A 20,295-nucleotide genomic window follows, 5' to 3' on the forward strand; every position below is an offset into this window, starting at 1 on the left:
TCTCAGTTATTACGTAGAAACCTCTTTATCCTGGAAGATCACTCTAAACCTGGCATTCACACCTTGGAAATACTCTCCCCCACTCTCCCCCACTTTGGCTTCTCCCTCTGACTCGATAAGTCTTCCCAGAGCCTCAGTCTAAGAAGTGTTCCCAGACCAGCAATGTTCTCCTTTCCTACCAAGCAGCACCCAATCACCACCACCACCACCACCACCTTCACCAACAACAATAGTAACCAAGCATAGAACCTTCATTTCCCACCCCTTCTCCCTTCAGCTTCCTTTTATGTGTTGTCTTCCCCCATTAGACCACAAGCTGCTTGAAGGCAGGGACTTTTCTTTTTGAGATATCACAGAATCTCAGAGTTGGAAGATAATTCAGATATCTATATTGTCCATATTCCTACTGAATCTGACAAGTGAATTTATTTTTGATTTTGAGAGAAGACCTCCAACGATGGAGAACTCATTACCTCCTGAGGCGGCTAGTTTCATTTGGGAACAGTGCTAGTTGACTGAAAGTTCTTTCTTACATTGAGCTGAAATCTGCATTCTTGTAACTTCTACTTTGTCTTCTAGCTATCCCCTCTGCTGACATGCAGAGTAAATCTGATGCCTCTTCAAGGATATAATAAGAGCTAATAATAACAGCTAGCATTTATACAATCTTTAAGGCTCGTAAAGCACTACCCTGTGTTATCACATTTGATCCTCACAACCATCCTGTGAAATAGGTGCTATTATTATCTCCACTTGGCAGATGAGGAAGCTGAGGCTGGGAGAAATCAAGTGACTTGCTCAGGGTCACACTGCTAGTAAGTGTCTAAGGCACTCAGTTCTTCCTGACTCCAGGGCCATCTATATGAATATAATGCCCTGATTTTTCTAGTCTTTGAAACTGTAACCCGTTTCTCCTATCACAAAAGCATACTTCAGTGGGAGTCCAAGGGTGATTACCTCCATTTCCAGCAGCTGATCTGCTTGGCATAGATTCCGTAGAACAACATACCCCGTGGTCCCTCCTTCCCCTGCCCCCACCTTTTCAGCTTCCTTTTGAATGTTGTTTTCCCACATTAGATTGTAAGCTCCTTGAGGGGATTGTCTTTTTCTCATTTGTATCCCAGCACTTAGCACAGTGCTTAGGACATAGTAGATGCTTAATACAGGCTTATTGGATTGAAATTTCTTTTGCATTTTGAACATTCGTCTATTTTAAATTATTCCATCTAAATGAAGAAACTTCATTAGGCTTGCTGAAAGCCTATAAAATTACTACTACTCATTCCCATGAAATTCCTAGTTAGCTTATATCAGAACTGTGAGCAGATTTGGGGAGAGTCATCCCCTTTTCCTGGGTGGGGCAGCTAGGTAGCATAGTGGCTAGAGGCCCTGGCTTGACTCTTCTTTGTGAGTCCAAATCTGGTCTCAGACACTTATTACCTGTGTGACCCTGGGCAAATTGCCTCAGTTTCCTAGTCTGTAAAATGAGCTGGAGAAAAAAGTGATAAACCACTCCAGTACCTTTGCCAAGAAAAACCCCAAGTGGGAGAATGAAGAGTCAGATATGACTGAAACAACTGAACAACAAAAACAGAGGCAAGAAAATCCTCTGTTACTCACCTGCTACCATCAGCTTGGCTTGGATCAAGGCTGGAGGAACAAGGCTCTATGCCATACTTCTGGAGCCCTCCAGCTCTTTGTGGAGAAGTAATTTACTTTGGGCAGAGAATGATCTCTTCCAGAACCTGGCATCTAGTCTACAGTGCCAGTTTTACTTTCCCCTGTGAAGAAACATGTAAAAAAGCATGACCTGAAAATCTGGATTCAATTCAAACCACTCTATTTAGATTCTAACTGAAACCTCTGTATGACTCTAGCAGATTTTAAACAAATCTTGTGAGGCAGACACAGTCCAAGAAACCACCAAGGCAACTATTGCTATTTAGAACAGAGATCAAATTAAATTTCAATAATTTTCCAGTCACTTAACTGAGAACCACAGGAGGATAGGACACTCAGCCTGACTACTGAGTTCATATGAAAGGGAGTTATTAGCAATATGCAAGCCCAGATGTCAGAGGCTGATGGGGTGTGGCCCAAGCCCAGGTCTTGGGCCCCTTGCCCCAAAGGGAATCTACAGGCCCCAGCCCCTCATTTGCCTTTGAAAGCCTTAGTCTACATTTTAATCTCATTCAGATACCTTTCAGTTCCTTCATTATCTATTCCCATTGTCTATTCAATCTCTTAGACATTCCAATCTCTGGGAATTCTCACCCAGACCCTTTTCCCAGACCCTTTTCCCCAGACCCTTCCCTGGTCACCCAAACTATATAAGATCTACCCTGGCCCTCATTTGGGGCTGAGAATCTCAGGCCCAACAGGCTGAGACCTTCTTATGCCCGCCTGTCCTTAAAGGCATCACCTGGCCTATGTGTTTTATCACTAATAAACTTTCCCTCTGGCTGAAGAAGATTTGAGTTGAATTCTTTCAGGCAGGGACCGGTACCGCAATCTTGGGGTTCCAGCAGCACCCCAAAACCTCTAGATCTCTTCAAGGCTATCTACTTCAATGCTTCGACTCTAATAGGAGAGATTGGTTTAACAGTCTACATGATTCTGTCTTACCCTGCCATGTATTTCTCAAAAATCTTTTTTTTTTTTCAGAATCTTGTTTGCCTGTCTCTTTCTACTGAAGAGATTTTGGGAGGATGGGAAGTTTGTTGCCAGTGGGGAAGACAAGTACTTCCTCCTTCAGAATGTAGACCAAACACTGCTATTCTGGACTAACAGGTTTCAGCAAGGAGGAATTGGTGGCTAGGGTGCAAATGATGGAAAGTTTGAGAAGTGGATCCCTACCCATCTTAAAATTTGGGATAGAAGAGGGGAGATCTGAGAAGACTCTGATTTGACTCCTGATTTAGGGAGAATAGATTTCCAAGGATTTAGAGACAGGAAAAGTAGAATACCATGGACGAAAATCCCACGAAAGAAGTTAACCCAGGAAGGATGGCAAGCTCTCAAGACTGAAATTCTGTAGACCTGAAACAGAATATTCTGATGAGAATGAAATGGGAATTGTCTAAATATACCAGAAGGCTATTGCAATAGATTTCCATTTGGTTCTCTTCTCCCATCGATCTGTCCTCCACTTAGTTGCCAAAGTACTTTTCTTAAAACTCTTTTCTGGGTGCACAGGCTGCAGCAAACCTGGAGCAGGCCTCAGAGGACTGAATCTCGGGCAGCTGTGGAGGTTTCCAGATTCCTCAATCCGCCAATGCCAAAGACAAATTAGAAGGTCAGTGGGAAAAGTCTGTTTCTGTCGGTGCCTGAGAAAGGAAGGCGGGGTTTTAGCTCCATTCCCCAAGAGCCTGGCCCGGGGGGGGGCAGCTGCTTCCCGAGCTTCCGGCCCACAGACTGAGGGGGAATCCAGTGGCTGATCAGAAAGGGATTGCAGGGATCTCTTTGCCAGTGATGAGGCAGGAATCTCTTCCTTTGCCCATGTTTGGATCTGGGCCACAGTTCTGGGCAGCGGTGCTGGGGTGAGGAGGAGTGCTGGCTTGGTGGAGCTTGTAGTGATTGTGGAGAGAAGCCCCTCCTCACAGTTACAGGACAGAAAGGAGTACTTGTAGTCGCAGGCCAGGAAAGGAGTAAACACCTTGCCCCTTATCATACCACCTTGGAAGAACTGAAAATTTACAGGTCTCTACAAGTATCTCTGAAAACAGCTGTACAAACCCCAAGCTTGGGACAGTACATTCTCCACATTGGAAGCAGATTCGTACCTTAACAAAGAGTTTAAAACTCAAGTAATTGGCTGGGATCATGAGCAAGCAGGCAAAAAGAGTCAGACTATATTATCTTACTTTGGTGAAAAAGAAGACCAAAATATACAACCAGAAGAAGACAACAAAGTCAAAGCCCTACATCCAAAGCCTCCAAGAAAAATATGAATTGGTCCCAGGCCATGGAAGAGCTCAAAAGATTTTGAGAAGCAAGTTAGAGAAGTAGAGGAAAAACTGAGAGTGATGCTAAAGGAGACCCAAAAAAATACTGAAGAAAATAACACCTTAAAAAATAGCCTAACCCAAATGGCAAAAGAGGTCCAAAAAGCCAATGAGGAGAAAAATGCCCTAAAAAGCAAAATTGGCCAAATGGAAAAGGAAGTCCAAAAGCTTACTGAAGAAAATACTTCCTTAAAAATTAGAATAGAGCAATTGGAAGATAGTGACTTTATGAGAAATCACGACACAGTAGAACAAATCCAAAAGAATGAAAAATTAGAAAACAGTGTGAAATATCTCATTGGAAAAACAACTGACCTGGAAAATAGATCCAGGAGAGAGAATTTAAAAATTATTGGACTATCTGAAAGCCATGATCAAAAAAAGAGCCTAGACATCATCTTTCAAGAAATTATCAAGGAAAACTGCCCTGATATATTAGAACCAGAGGGCAAAATAGAAATTGAAAGAATCCACAGATCTCCTCCTGAAAGAGATCCCCAAAGGAAAACTCCTAGGAATATTGTAGCCAAATTCCAGAGTTCCCAGGTCAAGGAGAAAATATTACAAGCTGCCAGAAGGAAACAATTCAAGTACTGTGGAAACACAATCAGGATAACACAAGATTTAGCAGCTTCTACATTAAAGGACTGCAGGGCATGGAATATAATATTCTGGAGGGCAAAGGAGATAGGATTACAACCAAGAATCACCTACCCAGCAAAACTGAGTATAATCCTTCAGGGGAAAAAATGGTCATTCAGTGAAATAGAGGACTTTCAAGCATTCCTGATGAAAAGACCAGAGCTGAATAGAAAATTTGACTTTCAAATACAGGACTCAAGTGGAACATGAAGAGGTAAACAGGAAAGAGAAATCATAAGAGACTTATTAAGATTGAACTGTTTACATTCCTGCATGGAAAGATGATATTTATAACTCATGAGACCTTTGTCAGTATTAGGGTAGTTGGAGGAAAAAAATTATATGTATATATAGATAGATAGATAGATAGAGGGCACAGGGTGAGTTGAAGATTAAGGGGTCATATCTGGAGAATAAAATTAAGGGATGAGAGAGGATTATACTTGGAGAAGAAGAAAGGGAGAGGTAGAATGGGGTAAATTATCTCACAAAAAAAAACAGAAAAGTCTCTTACAGTGGAAGGGGAAACAGGGGAAGGTGAGAGGGAATGAGGAATCTTATTCTCATAGGATTTGGCTTAAGGAGGGAATAACATACACATTCAATTGGGTATGGAAATCTGTCTTACCCTACAGGAAAATAGGGGGGAAAGGGGACAAGAGAGCAGGGGGATGATAGAGAGGAGGGCAGATTGGGAAAGGGGTAATCAGAAGTAAATACTTCTGAGGAGGACAGGGTCAAAAAAAAGAATAGAATAAATGGGAGGGCAGGATAGGATTAAGGGAAATGAGTTAGTTTTTCACAACATGTCTACTATGGAAGTGTTTGCATAACTGCACATGTACAACCTATATTGAGTTGCTTGCCTTTTCGATGACGGTGGGTGGGGAGGGAGGAAGAGAAAATCTGAAACCTAAAGTTTTAAAAACGTATGTTTAAAAAAATGTTTTCACATGCTACTGGGAAATAAATATAGGAAATGGGGTACAGAAGTCTATCCTGCCCTACAGGAAAATAGAAGGGGAAGGGGATAAGAGAAGGGGAGAGAGATAGAAGAGAGGACAGAGTAGGGGAAGGGATATTCAGAATGCATGACATCTTGGGGTGGGGGAGGGGGGAGATGGGGTGAAAATTTGGAACTCAAAAACTTGTGGAAGGGAATGTTGAAAACTAAAAATAAATAAATTTATATTAAAAAAAACCTCATTTCTGACCATGTCACTGCTCCTCTCTCCACCCCACACTGCCAAACTCCACTGGCTTCCTATTACCCCCAGGGTAAAATATCAAGTCTTTTGTTTGACATTTAAAACTCTTCACACTCTGCTTCTTTCCTACCTTTCCAGTTTGCTTATATTTTAATCCCTTCCTCACACTCTATTATCCTAAAACAACTATGCCTTTGAACTGTCCTTTTCCCATACCTGGAATGTTCTCCTTCCTCTCTGTGATCCCATTTGGGGTAATTTTACAGATGAGGAAACTGAGGCAAATGGAGTTAGTGGCTTGCCCAGAGTCTGGGGTCAGATTTGAACTCAGGTCTTCCTGACTTCAGGCCCAGAGCCCTAACCAGTGTTCTTCCTAGCTGCTCAGAGGACAGTTAGCTATGTCCAGATATTTTAAGGGTGATAGTGTGAAAGAGGCCTTTGATTTGTTTTCTTTAGCTCCAGAGGGCAGCACCAAGAACAAAGAGGTAAATCTAGGCTCATCAAGAAAAATCTCCTGACAGTTAGAGCTTCCCTGAAGTTGAAGAGTCCACTTTGAGAAATGACGATCCCTCATTGAAGGTCTTCAAGGTGAGGGTGGATGAGCACTTGTGCTTTTCATTGTAATATGGATTCCTTTCAGACATGGGCTAGACTAGATCACTGCTGTCCTTCAACACTCCAATTCTATCATCTTATATAATATTTTGTCATAAGTTCCTCATCGTTCGAGGTATTTAAAAAAGAGGCTTGATGAATACTCATAGGGATGCATTAGGTAGGAGGGTGGACTAGCTGTCTTCTGAGCTGTCTTCTGTAAAGGACCTAATCCTGACCCTAAGCCTGGCTAGAAACATCATTTTTTCCCCCAGGGCACCAGCTTTTTCTTAGAATTGATCTGAAAAGTTTGCCATATGTCCAAGGTATTTCTCTTTCACTCTGTTCTATATTTTTATTAATCTCTAACCTGCTTTTCCCCACCCAGTCTTGTGGCATTCAGTGCCGTGTAACTTTTTTGTTCCCTGAGCCAGTTCAGCTTATTGATTTCAGACATCAGGTGCACTTTAATCCCTTAATTACATAACCCTCACTACATCCCTAGCCTTTACCATCTTTTTTTTGCTGCTGCTACTGTATCTTGGAGCTTGAATCTGGTACTTAATCTTATTTTCCACTTTCCACATCTCAGCTGTCTTGGCTTTAAGCACACAGGGAAGAAGAATATATAGATATAAAAGGGTGTGGTAATTAAATGTGCCCCAAAAGAAAGAGATGTGGCAGGGTGTATTGAGTAGTGAAGAGGTCTTGCGGACAGGCAGACCTAGGTTCAAGACCTGTCTTTCACACACTGGCTGTGTGACTTACAATAAGTTACTTGACCTTGCAATGTCCTAAGAGACTCTCTAAGACTGTCAGTGGCTGAGAATGTGCCAGTTAGTGTTGGTGGGGGAATTTCCCCAGCAGAAAAATCCCTACACTGATGAAACCACAGATCTAATTCATTAAAAAAAAAAAAAAAGAAAACTGTTGTATTCCACACTGGGTGGTACTTTATCTTTCTAACGTCATTGCCCAATTCTAGCTGATACTTGTGATCCTCTCTATTTCTGGAGCCTACCTCATCGTTCTTTGTTACCTTATGACCCCCCCAAAGAGTATTATGTTATGTCACCCAAACCTAACATGTTTATTTGGGATTGATCCACTTGGGAATTTTCTTGTCTGTTTACAATCCCAATCTCAGTTTTAGCCCTTCAGAAAGCCTCCTGATTCCTGGAAAGCTTTTGCTGATGAGCCAGCCACATTTCTATATAATCATTTAGCTAACTAGGTATTTCTCTTTCCTGTGTTTGCTGGTCCATAGAGCAGGGATAGAAGGAACTTCCACATATCACTTTGGTGTTTCTCATCACTCAGAAAAAAGAACACTTTACACATTTCATGTCCAAAGTTCACAGAATCAATCCGTTTAATTACATCTTCAAATTCTATGCTGCAATGAACTCTTATATACCCTCCCCACAGGTTAATTCACTTTTTCTGGAACCAGGCTATTTTTAATTTTATTGTTGGCAACTACATAATATTGGTATTGCTGGGCAGTGATACATGGCACGTAGACAAATAGAGGAGTAGTGGGAAACTTAATGGACTCTGTTCCAAGGAGGGATGGTATTCTAAGGAAGAGGAAGAAGTCAAGATAAACCGCTCAAGACAACTTAACAAAACCCTTTTCTGCCTTAGTAGTGATACTAGAATTTTTAATGCATATAGTCCAAGGGGAAGCTTGTAGAGTCAGATAGAGGGGATGGGAGTTGGACTAGCTAATCTAGTTCCAAGACTGTCTGATTCTCTAGATTAGAAGACAGTGGGGTTCATACAGGGAGCTGAAGGTAGGGGCAGAAAGGAGAAATGCAGACTTGGAACACTTTTGCATGGTGGTGGAGAGAAGGTAGATTTGTGGAATCTCCTTCCTTGGCAATCTGTAAAACTTCAGTTGGGTAACTCTCCAGCTGGGACAGTCAGTTGCAGCCTGCCTAGAGGTAGCAGCTGAGACTGGAAGTGTTTGCGTGCTGCTAGACAAGTTATAAGGTTAAAAATGCAGCCATTGATGTCAAAAGGTTTACTTTTCCTGAACGAGAAGGCTTCTGGGTGATAGGTAGATGATAGAAGTCCTCCAAATAGAATTACTTAGAATTATACTTTATAGTTTCCTTGTTAGATAAGCATTTTCTTAACATGGCAATTTCATGAGTTTTCCTGTAAAGTCTATGTCAATATGAATTTTAATGTAACCTAGAAGTTTTAGATCTTCAAGGGCAGAACTGGCTCTCCTAACTTGTCCAAAGTGTAGGAATTGTACTTAGGATTTAATTTCCTTAACTTGTGTAGTTTTGCTTTGGAGAACGTGCAACTGGAAAGGATGGAGGTTCACTGAACCACAACTCCTCTTAGAGCTGGAAGGGACCTTTGAGGTCATCTTGTTCAATCCCTCTCTTTTACAGATGAGGAAACTGAGAACCAGAGAGCTTGGGGAAGTGGGGAAACCATGTCTAAGGTGATACGTCAAATTAGTGCTAACCCCCCTCACCTCTCTCTTCCATTCTGGCTTCAAATCATGTAGTACTATTTCAAGTTGCATCCCTGAGATGTGATTTGTGGCAGAATGGGCCAGCTTGAGCAGTCCTGAACAGCCAGAAAAGAAAGGGGGCAGGCCATTCATTTCCATTTTTATATTCAAGGAGTCATCATCAACTCTTGTGGCATTGCTGCCAATAAGAGCACTCCTTATCTCACAGTGCAAATTCCTCAACTGCGAGCAGTCCCCGTAAAGCTTCTAAGTGATCACTTAGAACAAGGAATGGTGACTAAGCATGCTCCATGGGGAGGGCGAAGGGGATCCTGGCTACACATACATCTCTGCATATGTCTCCCTTGTTGTATCTGCCCTGCATGTCTGCTCAGTGGCCAAAAAAAGTACATTTTCAAGGGACAGATAATCTTAGCATTATGTTTAATTTAATTTAATTAGTTTTAATTTCATTGCAAACCAGCATCAGCTTGAATTTCAATGAACTGTTGGTTTGGTTTGGCACAGCAGCTCCAAAATAGCTAGAATCATTCTTTTATAAAACTTATTCAGGAGAAAGTAGGTGAAAGACCCTGGGAAACTCATTTTGTCAGGCAACAGTTCAAATCCACTCCAGAACCAAATCCAACCCAATCTAGCTTATTACAATAAGAAAACATTCATCCTATTAGTTTCTCACCTAATTTCAATCTCATCTGCTTTCTCAGCTTTTTGTTTTTCATGTTGTTTTTGCCTCTCAATAGATTTCTTCCCAAAGGTAGCCTTTTAAGATTTCTTTCTTAGTCTTGTTCACTTTCATTTTTTTTTTCAATTTTTCCTTTTAAAAAAGTATCCATTTGTTTTCATTATTCATTAATTTTAATAATTAACTAAATTAATTTGAGGTTAAATGACTTGCCCAGGGTCACACAGCTAATAAGTGTTGAATGTCTGAGGCTGGATTTGAATTCAGGTCCTCCTGATTCCAGAACCACTGCTCTATCCACTGTGCCACCTAACTGCCTGTATTCATTACTTTTAATAAATACTCATTATTTCTTCCTCCCGTGGCCTTTCCCCTATTGACAACTTAAAACACACACACACACACACACACACACACACATGCACGCACGTGCGCACACACACACAACCCTAATAACAAATATGCATAGTCCGGTAAAACAAATTCCCACTGGCCATATTGAAAAATGTATGTTTCATTCCGTATTTTAAGTCCATCACCTCTTTGAGAAGATGTGGGTAGCACATTTCATCTTCAGTTACCTGGGCTTGTGGTTTGTCCTTTAGATCAGAGTTCTAAAGTTTTTTTCTGTAATATTTTAGCATTGTATAAATTGTTCTCATTCTACTGACTTCACTCTGTATTTGTGTATAGAGATTTCCCAGTATCCTTTGAAACTGTCAATTTCATATTTTTTTTTTGTGACACAATAATATTCTATCCCGGTCATAAAACATAATTTGTTTAGCCATTCCCCCCAAATTGGGCATCCTCTTAATTTCCAATTTTGGGTTACTCTGGAAAGAATTGTTACAAATATTTTGGGACATATATATTACAGGTCCTTTTCCTCTTTCTTTGATTGCTTTGGGGTATAGGCCTAGTAGTGGTATAATTGAATCCAAAGATTAACTTACTATCTTTTTTGGGCATAGGTCCAATTTGTTTTCCAGAATGGCTTGACCAATTCCCAGTTCCACAACAGTGTACTACTGTGTCTATTTCCCCAAAACCCTTCTAACATTTGTAATTTTCTTCTTTTGTCATTTTTGCCAATTTGATGAATGAAGGAGAAAATCATTGAGTTGTTTTCATTTTCATTTCTCTAAGTATTAATGATTTGAGACATTTTTTATGTTGGTGTTGATAGCTTGGATTTCTTTCTTTGAAAAATGTCTGTTCATATTCTTTGACAATTTATCTGTTGGGGAATGGTTATTTCTTCCATTTATTACTGTGCTACATTTGTCCCTTCCTACAGTGGTTAGTATATAACTGGTGCTCCATGACCAATTAGAAGATGTCTGTCTCAAGTAGCCCCCGTAAGTCTTGGTTATTTAGATGCTAAAAAGGTACTGAAGTTCATTTTATAAGAAAGTAACAATTATAACATAATAAGATAATAAAGTCATAATTATAGTGAGCTCTTAGGGCATTATAAAATAAGGCAATGACTTGCTGTTTTTTTTTTAGTCTGGACTTGTAATTTTATTGATATAGGGACTTTTTAATGTGTAAACTCTCCATAGATGCAGATTGAGAACTCTTCTGTAACTTATAGTCTTAGTGGAGGGATTTGTAATAATTATGATTTTTGAAATACATTGTTTGATACTGTAGTTATAAGTGATAAGATTACAACATGGAGTCACTTAAGCTAAGTGGTCCTAATGACTATAAATATATAAGCAATAACAAAACCTATACTTTTCCCCACTATCATGACTTATTCTGACCCTATGTCAAACATAAATTATCACAGCTTCTGATTGAACCAGACTCCCATTTTTGGGATCCCTGATTAAAGGTTTGGACCCTCACACAATTTCTTTATTTTACATCAACTAATTTATGTATCTGTCCTTTACAAATAAAATGCTAAGAAAATTGAAACTATGCTTTATGTTATTTCAAGTTACAATTCCAAATTAATTTCTTTTTACACATTTAAGATGGAATGGTCCAGTGGCTTTGTCCACTGTCACAGATTTTAGTACAGTTCAGTGATATGGCACATCCTCCAAAGTGAACTAATCACACACAAAAAAAGTCACACATTAAAAATATATGCACAATAAAGTCAATTTATATCTACAAATAAGGAATGTCATTTATTAAAGCTGTGCTTCATAAAGAGGAAATTTAGGGTCAATAGCCTTAATCAAGGCACAGAGTTGGAAGAGGTGAGCACAGCTGTCTCTAGGAAAGGACAAGATATATTCAATCACTGATGAGATAGGCACGCACGCAAACACAATTTAAAATTGCTCAGTTGGTCTTTGTGGGAAAATTGAAAAGTTAAAATGAAATGCTGTGACTTTTTTTTTCTTTAAAGAAAAGTCCACGGACTTACTTCATTCTAAAAAAATTAGCAAGGATCTCCAAATGTAAGCTTCACAATTTGAGTAAGTGAAACATTAAACAAAATGCTTCACAAATCCCAATCTTGTTTGGTTGTGCCTCCCAGACTAGAAAACATTTTGTAGACAAAGGAGTGTTCCACACAAATTGAAATGTCATTCTAGTGAAGAACAGGACATTTCCACAGACACTTTAAAAAAGTTTTTAGATGTTTGAATGGCCCGTAGCCAAAGCAATATATGTTAGAGTATGGAGGGCAGATTTCACTTTATCTCAAAGTTCAGTAAGAATGTTCATCTTTTGTTCAAGAATTGCTTCAAGCTGTGTAGCATATGAACCTACGTCATAGTCCACTTCTTCAGTCATTTCTAGGAGGACTTTTTCATCTTTCAAGCATTGAATACATTCCTGGAAGACTGCCTGGTGATCTTCCACAATTTGCTCTTCCATTTCTACCATATGAGAGACAGCTTCATGAAAAGTGATTAAGCGTGGGGAAACCTTCTCTTCATTTTGTTCACAAAGGAGTTTTAGGTCATCTCTTTGAGATGAACTCTCTACACTCCTCTGTGTCTCTAAATCATCAGCTTGATTTGGAGGATGATGCATAATTGCATGGACATTGCCAGCAGCCACTGGATCTACAGTCAATTTTTTTACTCTATATTCGTATCCTAATGTATCAAGAATATTTTCACAAGATGCCATCCCTGGAGAGATGGTAGCAATCATATACTTATGGGAATTTTCTCCTATGAATGAATCTCTTAGCACCTGAGTGAGTTTACTTGCTCAGAAGGGAGTATGAGGTTTATTTCTACCTAAGGCTCTGACGTACTCCTTGAGTGCTAAAAGGCTTTTATTAATTTTAGCACCTTTGAGTCGAGTTTGCCTAGCTGCACTAGAAGTGTCTGCTCCTCTTTTATTTCCAGCCAAATCAATGAGAGAAAATTTGCCATGTAATTTTCCTTTCCTTCTGAGGATGATTTGAAAGACTGCCTTGGCTCTGAGATGAATGTATATTTGCACGTGTTTGAGCAGACATTCTGCAACTGTTACCTATTTCAACGAGCTTCGGGACACATTCAAGCATTTGACCTCCTCCTCCTGTAATCCCACAACTTGAACTTGCTGTTTACCATCCTCTAACACTCTCAATTTTGTCTTCCTGTTAAGCAAGTCAAATACCTTTCCACTATAAATTTCAAAAAAGTTGCATATGCTTAAAGTTCTAACTTCTCATCGTTTGGTTTCTTTAGCATTAAAAAGAGATCTTGAGCTGCTAGCACATATATCCCTTTAGAACAATCTTGGTTGTCTTCTTAAAAGTCACCATCCATGGTGTGAGTTTTTCCACTGCCTGTTTGACTATAAGCAAAACATGTGGCCATTCCCCTTTCAGTATGGTTTCTACTAATGGTCTAGCTGTAAAACTATAAACCATTTCATTAGGAGCTGAGTCATCAAAGGCATAGTCAAAATGAAATGTTTGGTATTCTAGTGCCTCGTTAAGTCCACGTTTTGTTTTGGTTCATGTACCATCACGACATCTTTATTAGGTACTGTGATCACATCAAGTTCTTTCATTACCGTTTCTTTTTTATTGAGTGCCCATTTCCTTCCACAAATACACATTCTGTGTTCGTCAGTAGGATCTGCTGTTTTAAGTGGTCTATGATCCAAGCTTCTTCTAAAGTCTCTGATCATACACAAGATTTTGTAATTTGGGTTTGTAGCACTGACATCCTGGGCTCTTTTTTTCTCCAAGTTATTATTGTAGCCTCCTTTTCTCACGTTTTTTTCTTGCAGTTTCTCTATTTTCTTCATACAATTGGATTTTCTATGTAAAGAGGGTCCAAATTCCTTTTTTGCAGCTTGAACTGGAGATATATCTGAGACACTACCATTCTGTTGTGTAGTGGAAAACTATTCAGGAAATTGATTAGGCTGTGAACCCACAGAAGCAAACACCTTATTGTCTCTTGCAGGGGACTTCGTTCTTAATGAAGGCAACAATCTGGTGATTCTTCACAATTGGGTTTACTTTGGCTGACGGGGTAGGAGGTGGAGGTGTTTCTGGGCTAGGTTCAATTTCTGCATCAGGTGCGAGGTGAGGGTTAAGTGAAAAGATGCTCTCCAAGTTGATGTCTTTGCCTTTTGCATCTCCATTTTCTACGCATTCAACAGTTAGACTTTTGTCATCTTCATTTAAAGATGCTATCATAGCTTGACGTAATCGACCTGTAAAATGAGAGGCATTGGCCTATAGGATCTTTAAGGGCACTTCCAACTCTAACATTCTGTGATTCTCGGTCCCTCCCACAGGCCTAATCAAGAAGACATCACACACATGTGAACAGTAACTTCTGGTCTCCTATACTCTTCTTATAAACACTGGACACAACATCACTGTGCTTGATCTCCACATAAATCCTGATCTGGATCTTGCCGAAGTTGGCTGCTGCCTTCGTCACAATCAGAAGAGGCTGAGGACAGCTGGAGCTAGGCTGGAAGGAAGGAAGGAGAAAGAGGAGGAGGAGGAAAAGGAGAAGAAGAAGAAAGGGAGGGTGGGGAGCGGGAACTCTGGGACGGTTATTGGCAGGGGCAGCGGAGAGGGGGAGGTCTAATTAGGGACACCCCACCTCCCATTCTGGTGTCAATTACCTGTTCTCAACCAAGACCATCTTTAAGGTAAAAAACTTCCCTGCTCAGATGTCATTTTGGGTGGGTATTGTCACCAAGATCATCACCACTGTACACATCTCTCTCACATGAGTGACTTTGACCTTGCATGGCCCAATCTCTGTTCTGTTTGTATTGCCATATAGTGTGTACATCTCTGTGTGCTTCATTCTTATTTGCTTGCTGTGATGCATATAATAAACGTCCTTGTACTAGCTTCCTGAGGATTAATTTTCTATAAATCCTTGAACCTGGGTCTTTGCTCTAACTTGAGCTGTGAGGCCAAATAAAGCAGAGTTCTTAACTTTTTTTTTTATCACGGACTCTTGTGGCAATCTGATGAAGTCTATGGATTCTTTCTTGGAATAGTGCTTTTAAATAATTTAAGAAAATGTTGAATTTCAGTTAGAGGTTGGTGAAAATAAAGATGTATTTTTTCTACCCTTTTAAGTTCATGGACCTCCTGAAATTTATCTATCGATCCCGTGTGTGTGTGTGTGTGTGTGTGTGTGTGTGTATGGGAGGGGCAGAGTGCTATGGCTCCCAGGAAAAGAGGCCCTGTTTCAGAGAGCTGTCAATATCTCTGTGGGATTAAGTCACTTGCCAAATGGTCACATATACCAGAGGCCATATGTGATCCCAGTCCTTCCTGTCTCTAAGCACAGCTCTCTGGACATTATACTATGCTGCCTCCTGATAGGTAGTGTAGTAGAGAATGCTAGACTTGGAATCAGGAAGATGTAGATATGAATCTCTAGCTACTTACTAGTTGTGTGACCCTGGGTAAGTCACTTAACCTTTTTCAGTCTCAGTTTCTTCATCTGGAAAATGAGTATTATAAATAGCTCTTGCCTCCCAGGGTTGTTTTAAAGATCAAATGACTTCATATATGTAAATGCTTTGCAAACCTTGAAGTTCTATAAAATATCTATTGAAATTATTCAACAGTTGAGTTAATGGTAGATGCTTACTTAGAATCGTTAATTTGCCTTATTGTAGTATTGTGGTATTGGTCTCTGTAGGGAAACTACAAAAAAAAGCAGTGGGGGATGCCAAAGTGGAATGGGCTGCCTTGAGAGGAGGGTCCTCCCTCTTACCCAAGGACTGTAGACAAAGGCCGGGTGACCACTTGTCAGTTATGTGGTGGAAGGAATTCCTATTCAAGTCCAGATTGGACTGGATGGCCTCGTATGTCTTGTCTTAGACTGTGAAATTTCCTTCTCTCATTTTCTTCTTTTCTTCACAGACAAATGTTTGCTGATTTTAATTGCTTTTGAAAGGTACCTGCCCACATTCACGTGGAGAAGATCATCATTGTTCTGGAAGGTTGCAGCCAAATCAACCAAGATTTATTGAATACCTACTATGTGTTCAAACTTGTACCAAAGAAAGTAGTATTACTATTAAGGCTTTAGATACAATTATTGTCTGGTATTTCTTAGGCACTTTACATTTATAAATGGATTACCAAACCATTCCATGTGTTAAGCCCAACGCCTTGTTCCTTAGTGGTGCTCATGAATGTTGATTTGATATGTTGAACTCTTTTTGTGTTCATTGTAGTACCTAAAAGATTTACAATCCATCATTTATAGATTTGGAAACAAAGGTACAGGGTGGTTAAAGGGATGGCTAAAGATGACATAGAAAATCAATGGCAAAGGATGAGAGTTCTTTATACAGAAGGCCCCAGCTCTAGGACTTAGCACCCTCGAGTATTTATTGTCAGGAATAGACCAGCTGGTGTCAACTAGGATGTGTGCTGTGAATTCTTCTTCACAAGGGCAAGAACAGGCAATGTTAGGCCCTGAAGGTGCTGTGAACACAAGGAAAAACTTGACATTGAAGTAGAAAATAAAGATGTCCAATATGGGCATGAATAAGATGGGTTGTGATCTGACTTGTTGGAGGGAGCACCCACATCAACAGTATCAAAGATCCACAAAAGTATTAGAATATTATGAAGATGTTGTAGTTGAGCAAGCATTTGCTCAGGAGAGCTCAAGGTTGATAACAGAAAATCCTGGCCAAGGATCATGCAAGGATGGGTCAGGAACTGGAACATGATGGAGTCAGGAAGAGAAGCAGGGAATCCTTATCAAAGCAGGCAAAAGTAGGCAGAATGGGTATGTCACAGGTATGAAATTTATTGTCTATTGACTTGGCAGATCTAAGATACCTCATAGACCTACAATTTTAGTCAGTAGACAATTCATTTCAGTCATTCAATTCTGCCCTCCTTTCTCTCTCAGAATTCTGTTGGCTTTTTTTTTTAAGAAAAATAAATTTGGGAAATAACCAGCTTCCCAACCTTATCTTTGTTCACCCACCTTAGCCTGCTTTTTCCCAGCATTTCAACCACACTTAGGCCTGTCCCTTGGATTCCATGGCTCATTATCCTGCTTCTCTTTGCCTGTCCTAGACCACCTGGTAAAGACAATTTTCTCAAATCTTGGATCACGAGCTTCCTCTCCACTATAATACCAGCTCTCATTCTTGGGGATGTCAACATACATGCGTATACCTCAAGCACATTGGCATCTATGTTTTTTATTGTCATTTCCTGAGATTTGAAACTATAGAACACCTTATTCGTCCACAGGGATATTGGAAAAGATACCCTTGATCATCCATAAATGCTATATTGCCATGATCCAGAATTCTGAAGTTTTTTCTGTTCACAATCGCTTGTCCTTCCATCTATCCTTCTGCCTTATTTCCTATAAACCTATTCTTGGACCTCATCATGACCTCTAGTTTCTCTACCCCTCCCTGCTTTCCTAGCCAATGGGCTCTGATCTCAATTTTTTTCTGTTTGGAATTTTGACCCTATAGTTTTTATAATTTCATTTATTTATTTTTCAGTAAAGAAAAAAATCTATTTTCTCCAATTCCTCCCCCTCTCACACACACTGGGAAAAAAATAGTCAATCAACTTGCATTTATTAAGCATCTACTATGTGCCCTGCACTGTGCTAAATACTGGGGATATGTGCATGTGTATATGTACATATGTATACACACATACATATATACATATGCCCACATATATATACAAACACATATACATATACATATATATTCATGCATATATAAATACATACATATATAGGCAAAAATAGGCTTTCTACCCTCAAAGAATTAATTCCCAGTCTAGATGAAGTGAATATAAACAGTATAAAGTAGTATGGAGTTGTTGCCAAATGTACAGACTGTAAGTGCTACAGTTCAGAGAAGGGAGTGATCTCTTTGGATTGGAGTCTTCTGGGAGGATTGGGATCTATGTGAGAACATCAAGAATGGATAGAATTTAAACAGTTGAAAGGAAGGGAACAGCAGGAGCAAAGGTGCGGAGGTAAGAAAGATATATTGGGAGAACAGAGAATAGACCACCTTCATTAGAGTGGACAGTTTCTGTAGGAGAATACGATTATGTAAGGCTAGACAGGTATGCTGAGCTCATATTGGATAGAACCTTAAATGTCTCATTAAGGATTTTAGAATTTATTCTGCAGACAAGAGGAAGCCACTAAAAGCATTTGATCAGAGAAGTGATATAATGAAAGTGATGAACTAAAGCCCACCTCTGATGTCTTAGCCTAGTGTGGAGATGATCTTGGGTTCTCAAAGGCTGTGTTGGCATGGGCCAGTCTCTCCCAGGTCCAACCAAGTTGGAAAGACTTCCAGTAAAAGCCTGGCGATGGATCGTTGTAGAAGAATATGTTGAGCTGAATGTCCACACATATAGCATCTAAAGGCTGGCTAAGAGGTGATGAAATTTTGGACAATTCATGAAACCATCTTCTAAGGTGTGGAGGCTTTGTAATTTGCATCAATGGAGGGAGTGCCCACACTGATGAAGTAATGGATTAAGAAAAATTGTTGAAGAATTTGGCTGCTCTGTGCAGTATGGATTGGAGGGAGGGAGAGAGAGAGAGAGACTTAGGTCAAAGCAAACTTCCTTTACTTCCTAGTTTTGCCCAAAGTCAACCATGGCAGGGCCACTTCCTACAAGGATATGTCAGAGGTTCAAAATGCTCCAGTCACAGAAGGGAGCTCTCCTGGGATTAAGAGGCTATTAGGAGAACTCAGCTTTCTATTCACAAAAGTGACAAAGAGAAGATCTCCCTTTTGTACTTCCAGTGGTACATTGTGTCCTGTCGAGCAAAGAACAGAATGATCAATTTCTATGGTTCATAGAGGGTCAACAGGCTGATTCTAGGCTCATTTGTGGTCTCCTACTATTTCTAGCTAATGTCACTACCTGGGTTAGGTTTGAGAACCTGGGATAAAGTAGAAACCCTTTCTCTGGCCCATATAAACTAGTGAGCACTCTCAGTAGATATGCTAGATCGGTCACATTCTTTTGCTCAGGATCAGATGGATCTACATTCTAACCTTGATTATCATTCAGATGGGTGAGTGGCTGACCTACTTTCTCTTATCAAATGAATTTAAGATGAATAGAGTGATTGAACACCACTGAGGAAATAGGCAGGGCTCTTGGCTACTTAAGGCTCTCTCTTGCTGAGTCATGAGAAAGACATTTTAATCTATGTCTATGGACCAAGAGTTTTGAACCTTTTTTGTGTCATGGACTCCTTTCCCAGGCTGGTGAAGTATATGGGCTCCTTCTCTAAATATGTTTAAATAATTGAAGGAAATCATATATACGTGTATATATATATACGCATATGTACTTACATATATATGTGTGTGTATATGTTAAGAACCCATGATAAAGAAAGATTCAGTTAAGAACCCCTGGTATAGATAGATTTGGCCTCCAACTCATCTAGAAGTATAATTTCTATCATGACCTGATGAGAGAGACATTTGAATATTTAAATTTGAATATTTAAAACTCCTCAAAGGAGTTTGACTTGCCTTCTTCAGATAGAAACAGTCCTGCTACCTCTTAGCTTCCCTGGCATTCTTTAAGACCTAACTCAAATCCAGCCTTCCATAGGGAGTCCAGGACAGAGACTTGGGATATAACCATAATTATGAGTTGTGACCTGAATGATGAATTAACAAATGGAAGGGAAAGGGGAAGAGGGAGGGAATAAGAATTTATTTAATGGCCACTCTGTGAGAAGCACTGTGCTAAGTGCTTTACAAATATTATCTCATATAACTGAGACAGGAAGAAAAGCAGGGGCAATTAGTGTCACAAAAGTCTGGAGAACACAATCAACAGAGTGAGATGCTGTAGAGAGGCTGAGAAGGATGGGAGCCAAAAAAGACCACCAGATTTAGAGAAAACGGTTTCAATTGGGTACCTTGTTTTCTCTTTTTCTATCTTCCCTCTGTCTTCCCACATTCTAGATCACAATACTGCAATAAGTACATAGTTTAATTAAGAGGAAAGGAGAATATGAAATTTCAGAATTTTTCTAGGTAAAGTAATTAGAAGTATAGAAAAGAAACCTGCCTAATCTCAACTGAGATGACTTTAAACTTCCTAGATTATCCTACACAAAAGTTCTCCCAGGTATGACTTGGTTATCTTGATTCTTTCCTTGTGGAGGAACGGTGGGAGATGGTGTCTTGGTACCCTCCAGCCTAATTTTGGATTTGTTCCAC

The 20,295-nt window shown here is 39.8% G+C and overlaps 1 pseudogene; it reads right to left on the minus strand.

Annotated features, from left to right (window-relative positions):
• Window positions 1-12,300: 12,300 nt before the first annotated feature.
• Window positions 12,301-17,225, minus strand: LOC110195872 (kinesin-like protein KIF2A; annotated as a pseudogene).
• Between the last annotated feature and the right edge of the window lie 3,070 nt (window positions 17,226-20,295).

The sequence above is a fragment of the Phascolarctos cinereus genome, unplaced genomic scaffold (genome assembly GCF_003287225.1).
Source record: "Phascolarctos cinereus isolate Bilbo 61053 unplaced genomic scaffold, phaCin_HiC Scaffold_726;HRSCAF=1367, whole genome shotgun sequence".
Taxonomy (NCBI): Eukaryota; Metazoa; Chordata; class Mammalia; order Diprotodontia; family Phascolarctidae; genus Phascolarctos; species Phascolarctos cinereus.